The sequence below is a fragment of the Phalacrocorax carbo genome, chromosome 5, assembly GCF_963921805.1.
Source record: "Phalacrocorax carbo chromosome 5, bPhaCar2.1, whole genome shotgun sequence".
Lineage (NCBI taxonomy): Eukaryota > Metazoa > Chordata > Aves > Suliformes > Phalacrocoracidae > Phalacrocorax > Phalacrocorax carbo.
The window spans coordinates 44,774,823-44,782,651 of record NC_087517.1 but is presented as its reverse complement, the minus strand read 5'-3'; the positions used below and the strand labels follow the sequence as shown (position 1 = coordinate 44,782,651).

The following is a 7,829-nucleotide window of genomic DNA, read 5'->3' as shown; positions in this document are numbered from 1 at the left end:
TCCCTTGTGACATACAAAGGGAGGTGCTTTGTTAGTTCCCCATGATCTGGGATGGGTGTTGGCATGTATTATCTGAGCATAAATCTAAGATGGTCAGTTTAGCTCTAGAATGACTCTGAGACCTGGGAAGCAAGGGGCTGTATCTGTATTTCCACATGGCTCCCCTGATAGGATAACGTACTGAGTCTCGGCAGAGCACTGCCCTGTTCTTGCTTGGGTTGATAAACACTGCAACTAGCAGTACCGGTTTTAGAGGTACAGGTTACCAGATGTAGCCCCCAGTAATTGGATGCCAGTTCCAGGCGTTTGGAAAATGTCAATAACTGCCTATGTCTGGACGTGGAATAAAGTTGGCAGTTATGTTTAGTGTCCACAAAATAACTGGAGGCACTGTTGCTTATGATTGTTGTTGCTGTGCTGAAAACACATGGGTTGAAGTACTGCATCAAGAAAATAATGCTTACGGGTAGCGTACGTAAACAACAGGGGAGAGAGAGAGATGCATATGAGAATTCCCTTCCTAGTGCAGCTTCTGGTTGTGGCAGCTTTGGCACTTGACAGTAAGTTTCATTAAATGTTAGACTTGTTATTTTTGAGACTCATGGGGATTTGAGTGTTAGTTTGGATGCTAAGGTGATAACTGATGATCTAAAGTGAATTGGTGCCTTACTACTTGCATGTAGTGGTGTAGGTGTGTACAGGCACATGTGCCTGTGTGTGTGTGTACAGGCATGTGTAATGCAGGTCATACTTATGAGTGGCTCATACATCCTAAGTTTTAATGGGTTGGAAAATGTGTGATGTACTGCAAACTTTGTAAGTGTTAACTAAGGCTTTTTCATTGCTCTAGTCCTTATTCAGAGGAGCATAGCATCAAAATAAAATAATGCCCTGCTTAGGGGCGTAGTCTGTCAAGAGTATTTGAGGGTAAGCAGTGCTTCCTGGGGGCAGACAGCAGTGGATCTTGTGGGATGGCTGCACCGAATGAAGGTGGATGAAGTTCTGGCATTCATCAAACCATGCCAGCATGAATGTGGTGGAATAAGTGCCAGGACAGGTTCAAATCCTCATCTTCTGTTGACCCTCCGCATGTCCAGGTAAATGTACCAGGGTAGTTGCCAAAACCCCCCCACTTTTAGTTAATGATCGTGATGATCGCAGGCTTAGGAACCAGGTGCTGTTACATACCAATGGCAAAAACTATTTCAGTATGATATTGAGGGCAAAAAAGAAGTAACAGGCAAAACTTTAGGGTTCATCTTCTAAAAAAGTTACCAGATTTGGGAACGTTGTGCTTTTAACGTTCCTTAACTGGTGGTGATTGCTGCAAAATTTGTGAAGAATGCAGACGTCTTCTCAAAATATTTCTTAGCTACAGGCTTTACTGGAATTTTGTAGATAATCACTTTTGGATTTTTATGAATACTTCTTGGTGTACGTTGAGGTGAAAGATGGGTATGGTCAGAGGACAAGTAAAGGTTTGGATTTTATAGGTACTTGTACACACAGAAATAATATTACTGTGTATTAAAATATATTTTAAAATTATGTAATGAGTATATGAACCATACATTTAGGAAATACATACAGTTTTTATATATGTGTACTGTGTTTATACTTTAGTGCTACACAAAAGAAACGTTGTAGTCAGATCTTATGATGTTCCTCACATCTGCTTTTTTTTTTCCTGTATAACTTACAAATTATGCCAGTCTGAGTATTTTATTTATTTGGTGTGTACTTTTTTGCTGAGAAAAGGATCTAGTCTCAGTCTTATCTGTTCACCAAAGCTATCTCCACTGTAGATTAAATTTCTTAGCATCTGTTCCGTCTGTTGTTTTTCTTCTCATGCAAACCGTGGTGAAAAATGGTACCCAAAAGGCTCTAGTGCTTCCAAACAGTTGCTTGGTTGCTTGTGTAATGTACCTTTAGTCCCATCTCAAGTAATGACGCTACCACTAATACCTCTTTCATGATGAAAGTGTGTTGATTCCAAACCCTTGGGCAGGACAGAGGGAGGTTGCCTTCTTGGGCCAATGATGAGTGCTGGCATGTATTATCTGATCTAAAGTCGATGTCTGTCACCACTTCAGCTCTAGAATTACTCTGAGACACAGGAAACTCCAGTTTCCTTACACTGCACCTTGGAGCTTTTCAAAACACAAATCAAATTCCTGTCACAAATTGTGCCCCCTCCTCCTTATGCTGGATTAGAATTTGAGTTTTCTTCCATTTACGCGTTAGGGAGGTACAGTTCTTAGCTTAATACTGGATGTTAATAGGAGGTGCTTTCACGTTAACTGATTGCAGCTCTGGATACCCAAAGTTGAACAGTGTAGCAAATGCTGATAGATTTGGTGGTAAACATAACCTGCCTGTCTTAACTAGCACGCGTGTTCTTAATTCACAAATACTGTTTAGCCCCCAACTACACATCCAGAATGTTTGAAGGGTCATGTCGTATATTCGTTTGATAACAATTAAGTCACATGTTCAGATTTTCTTTTTAAGGAGAAAAAAAATGTATGGGATGTATTTTTCTGTTGGGGTTGTAGGTTTCATTTTGCATTTTTGTAATTTTGTAATTATTGTGATTTTGTAATTTTATCTGGCAGTTGTAAGATTCCAGTTAACTCTACGGGTGGAAAGTTAAAGTTGCTAGCATTTTTCAGGGTTGGCCCAAGAATATTCCTTTGTTTCAGCTGTCTCTTCTGTAAGGATTTATTATCAATAACATCAATTACTGTTTTTACAGATGACATGAGTTAGGAGTAAAAACATAAAGTCAGCTGGGGCTCAAGTGCAGCACTGTTGTGTTAATATGGCGCTGTGTCACAGGGGTTTACTGGCTAAAGTCAGTGCTACCTTAGGAATCTTTGTATTCCCTACTCAGACCTTTATTTTTCCTCACTGTGCAGTTTGTCTAATCATATTGTTCATGTTTTTTTCTCTGAAGTTACTGCAATTATATTTTATTCATTATGTTTAAAAATGGAACATAGCATACATAAAAATCTTATCCTTTGAAACTGGTCACTGCTGGCAGGCTTTGACTGTGTTATTACTGACCAGCTGCTTAAGCTATGCCTGTGCATATCCAAACAGTAGCAGTGCACAGACTGCAAATTTGTCAGTCCAGGGTGTTGTCATCCCATCCCAAAATTCAGCTAGAAACAAATCTCTGCTGTTGTATGTAATGCTAACATAAAAATAAATAAGTGTGCTTATGCTGTTGAAAAGAAGAGCTGGGATTTGGAAAGCATGTAAGAGTTCAGCTAGAGTTGTTCTTATAATGATTTAGGAACTTCTTAATGTTTTTAGATAGCAAGAGATGAACTGCAGGGAACCAAATTTTACTTAAATAAAATGTTACACGTTCAGACTTGCTTGTGTGTGTGTGTGGAGCCCAACCAAAACCAATGATGATGTATTTTCTGTTGGGGTGGTATGTTCCTTGCCTTGCAGTTGGCGTTTCCTGGCGGGATTAGATTTGGTGTGCGTATTCATGTATTCCTTAAAATGCTGTAAATGGCAACTACTTTGCCTGCACAGCAGTTCAAAATTTTTCTGGAAATATTACATGTACCTTACAGTATTCTTGGACAGGCACATCCCTGTTGGTGTGTTGTTGTTTTGTTTTGTTTTTTTTTTGTTATTTGTTTTTGTCTTTTGGGGTGTGTTTTTTGTCAGGGGAAGGTGATTATGAGCAGGCTTGAGTTGATACTGTAGTTTCCTGGAATTTGTACTTTCCTAACGACCGCCTGAAATGTGGCCAGAAGCACCATGAAAGTTATTTCCCAGGGAAAATAGATGGATTTGCAAATGCTTGTGTATTACATGACACACTGTAAATAAACTTGGTGGTAGATGTACATGGGATTGCCGGGAATGTTAGCGATCACGGTTAACTTGTTCCTGCCAGAGGATTCACTTGGGCTGTGGCTTGTTATCCTTAAGGCTTAGGGTAAGAGGATTATACAGGATCAAACCATAGGCTGTACACAGAATTGTCCTAAAGCCTGTATCCAGACTGCAGAAAGCAGCTTGAGTACTCTGGGTTTTTGTTTTGTTGTTGTCTTTTCTTTTTTTTATGTTTGGGTTTTTTGTTTGGTTCATTGGTTTTTTGCTTGTGTTTTTTTTTTTAAAGAAAACAGTAGTGCTCTGCCTGATCTTCTACGTGTGTTTTCCAAACTTTTTACTGTTGTAATATAAACATTACTGTCCTATAATTATATTGTGTAACTAGAACTTTTATACAAAAGCTGGAGGTGGAGAATCATAGAATCATAGGTCAGAAGGGACCTTAAAAGCCACCTAGTCCAACCCCGCTGCAGTGAGCAGGGACATCTTCAACCAGATCAGGCTGTTCAGAGCCCAGTCCAGCATGACCTTGAATGTTTCCAGGGATGGGGCATCCACCATCTCTCTGGGCAACCAATGCCAGTGTTTCACCACCCTCATTGTAAAAAAAATAAAAAAAAAAACCTCTTCCTTGTATCTAGTCTAAACCTACCCTCTTTTAGTTTTAAACCTAATGGGTTAAAACCTTGTCCTATTGCAACAGGCCCTAGTAAAAAGTTTGTCCCCATCTTTCCTATAAGCCCCCTTCAAGTATTGAAAGGCTGCAATAAGTTCTCCCTGGAGCCTTCTCTTCTCCATGCTCAACAACCCCAACTCTCTCAGCCTTTCCTCACAGGAGAGGTGTTCCATCTCTCTGATCATTTTTGCGTTGCTCCTCTGGACCCTGCTCCAACAGGTCCATGTCTTTCCCATGCTGAGGACTCCAGAGCTAGATGCAGTGCTGCAGGTGGGGTGACACCAGGGCAGAGTAGAGGCAGAGAATCATCTCCCTCAACCGCTGGCCATGCTTCTTTGCAGCCCAGGATATGGTAGGCTTTCTGGGCTGCGAGTGCACACTGCTGGCTCATGTCCAATTTTTCATCCACCAGTATCCCCCAGTCCTTCTCTGCAGGGCTCCTCTCAATCCCTTCATCCACCAGCCTGTACTGATACAGGGGTTGCCCTGACCCAGGTTCACATGGGCCCACTTTTCAAGCTTGTCCGGGTCCATCTGGATGGCATCCTGTCTCTCAGGCATGTCAACTGTATCACTCCTCTTGGTGTTGTCTGCAAACTTCCTGAGGCTGCACTTGATCCCACTCTTCTCCGAAAAGCAGATTCGTTGCCCAGTGTGCAATGAGTCAATAATCACACTCTCAGGAGAGACGTTGCGAATTTATTTCAGGGTTGCGCAAGCCTGGGTGCTCGGCGGTTTTCCACAAATCGCACACACTGAAGCTGGCTACCTCTTTGTATTTATACAGTAAGTCCATACATATTCTGCCTATCCAAATACATATTCTAATCTACACAGGTTGCGTAGTGGCATTAAGTCACTCCTCTCTGCTCTGCTTCAGATCCTTCTGTGTGTGCCTTCCTCTCTTTGGGGGTCTCAGTGGGCTTTACGGATGAAGTACCCTAACCCATTTTACCCATATATGATTGCATGTTATGCAAGGACAATTTAAGGCTATGTTCTCTTGCCAACTTTCCATGATTTTCTTCTAAAAGGAACACTTGTCCTTGATTAAATGGACAATTGCTGATGGCCAAGATATCCCCGGCCCTAAGCTTAGGTTAAATATTTAAGGAGCCTAGATTCATGCTAATTAAACGTATACAATACCTGCTTTCTCCAAGGAGGGGTTGTTCTCTTACAGTCACCACTGCCTATGTTGTTGGTGAAGATACTAAACAGTACTGGTCCCAGTATGGGCCCTTGAGGGACACCATTCATCACAGATCTCCGTCTGGACATTGAGCCATTGACTGCTACCCTCTGAATGCGACCATCCAACCAATTCCTCATCCACTGAGCAGTCCATCCAGTCCATATCTCTCCAATTTAGAGAGAAGGATGTTGTGGGAGTGTCCTGATCCGACATTGGGAAGAGGTTTGATATGAACACAAGAGCAAGGTTAAGATGCAAATGAGGTCAAATGCCATACGCCCTAAAACACTTTTATTTAAAAAATAATGATAACATTGATAGGACGGAACAGAACAAAAGGCAGAAATCAAGCAAGCATTTGGGGTAGAGTTGCAAGCATAGTCACCACCATGGGTCTGACAGCATCCGCTGATCTGTAGCCTGTAACCTCAGTGGTGGGGGTCCTCCCACTGTTCAGTGGCGCAGTCCACCACTCCATAGGGCATTCTCGGATGTTGTTTCTGCATGTACTGCATTCCCACACGAGCTCCCAGTCCCAGCGTGCTGGTCTCATGGAGTGCACGCGGTTGTCATGTGATCCTGCGCATGCTCCCAGAATGTGGGGGGTATGTGCCTGTGCCTCGGCACATTCCCCAAAGGGACGTGCCTGTTCATTGACCTCTGTTCACTTCCACGACAACAGCCTTGCGGTCGTATTTAGCAGCCAGAGGGGTTTCCTGCTCAAACAAGCAGTCCTTTGAGACAAATGTTCCACGGTCCAGTCTCCCACAGGGGGACCGTGTCAGAGGCCTTACAGAAGTACAGATGGATGACGTCTGTAGCTCTTCCCTTGTCCACTGATGTAGTCACTCCATCATAGAAGGCCGTCAGGTTGGTCAGGCAAGACTTGCCCTTGGTGAAGCCGTGCTGTGTTGAATCACCTCCCTGTCACATTCCTGACCCCATCCCAACGCAACTGGGCAGCGTTCCCATAACCTTCCCAGGATACCTGTCCTTGCTTCCACTGCCTGTGCATTTCCTTCTTGCCCTTTAGTTTGACCAGCATGTCTCAGCTCATCCATGCCAGTCTCTTGCCTTCCTTTCCTGATTTCTTGCACCTGGGGACTGAGAGCTCTTGTGCTCTATGGAAAGCAACCTTAAAGATCTGCCAGCTCTGTTCTGCTCCCTTGTCCCTGACGGCAGTGTCCCAGGGAGCTCTATTGACTAACTCTTTGAACAGCTGGAATTTTGCTTTCCTACAATTCAGGGTCCTGACTTCACTGTTCACCTGATCCATATCCCTTAGGACTGTGAACTCCACCAGAGTGTGATCACTACAGCCCAGGCTGCTTCCAATCTTGACATCACCAATTAGCTCACTTGCATTGATGACCAACAAGTCCAGTATTGCATTCCCTCTGGTAGGGCTGTCTATTGCCACCTGGCTTATAAAGTTTATCCTCAATGTACTCTAGGAGTCTCCTGGATTGCCTACAGCTTGCCATGCTGCTTTTCCAGCAGACATCGGGGTGGTTGACATCAGGGTCCCAGCAGGATGTTTCAACATCGTGCAAGATGTTTGGAGCGGGAACCAATGGGAAGTATCTAGGGGGTTCAGGGAGGAAGAAGTAGGGGGAAAAAGAGGGCTAAAAAGGGTCTGTCACACAAAAATAGCTTGCTGGTTGATCATGCCATGCCCTGGGTGTGACCAGCACAGTCTGTCTTGCCTGCCCTTCCTAACGAGGACAGCACCTGGAGCCAGCCCGTAGGTCATGGGGTCCATGGGGCGGTGACTGGGGAGACTGGAGCAAGGGAAACCACATAGGAGAAGGTCCAGAGGCTCCCCTGGGCTGTCGGGTCTGGCCTGATGCTCCCCTGGTACCCACCAGCACCACCTCAGTACTGGATAGGCCAGAGGCAAGTGCATGATCTTGGGTATTATGAGGTCACTTCTACAGGATATGGGGGTTGCTGTGCCACGGTGAAACCATGGGTGTGTGCCCCACCCCAGGCCTGACCTTGTGGACCCCAGGTCCTCTGGGCTACAGCACCGCAGCCCCTGGTGGTGTTGTGACATCATTTGTCCTGCTACCCAACTGCTGATAACCTCACAGTTCC

The 7,829-nt window shown here is 44.2% G+C and overlaps 2 non-coding genes across 2 annotated transcripts; both read left to right on the top strand.

Moving 5' to 3' along the window:
* The first annotated feature begins 43 nt into the window (after nt 1-43).
* Nucleotides 44-125, top strand: LOC135313720 (small nucleolar RNA SNORD45). Its single transcript, XR_010373249.1, has one exon. It is a non-coding gene; the product is annotated as a small nucleolar RNA SNORD45 (small nucleolar RNA).
* Nucleotides 126-2,031: 1,906 nt separating this feature from the next.
* On the top strand, nt 2,032-2,116 carry LOC135313737 (small nucleolar RNA SNORD45). Its single transcript, XR_010373265.1, has one exon. It is a non-coding gene; the product is annotated as a small nucleolar RNA SNORD45 (small nucleolar RNA).
* Nucleotides 2,117-7,829: the final 5,713 nt, after the last annotated feature.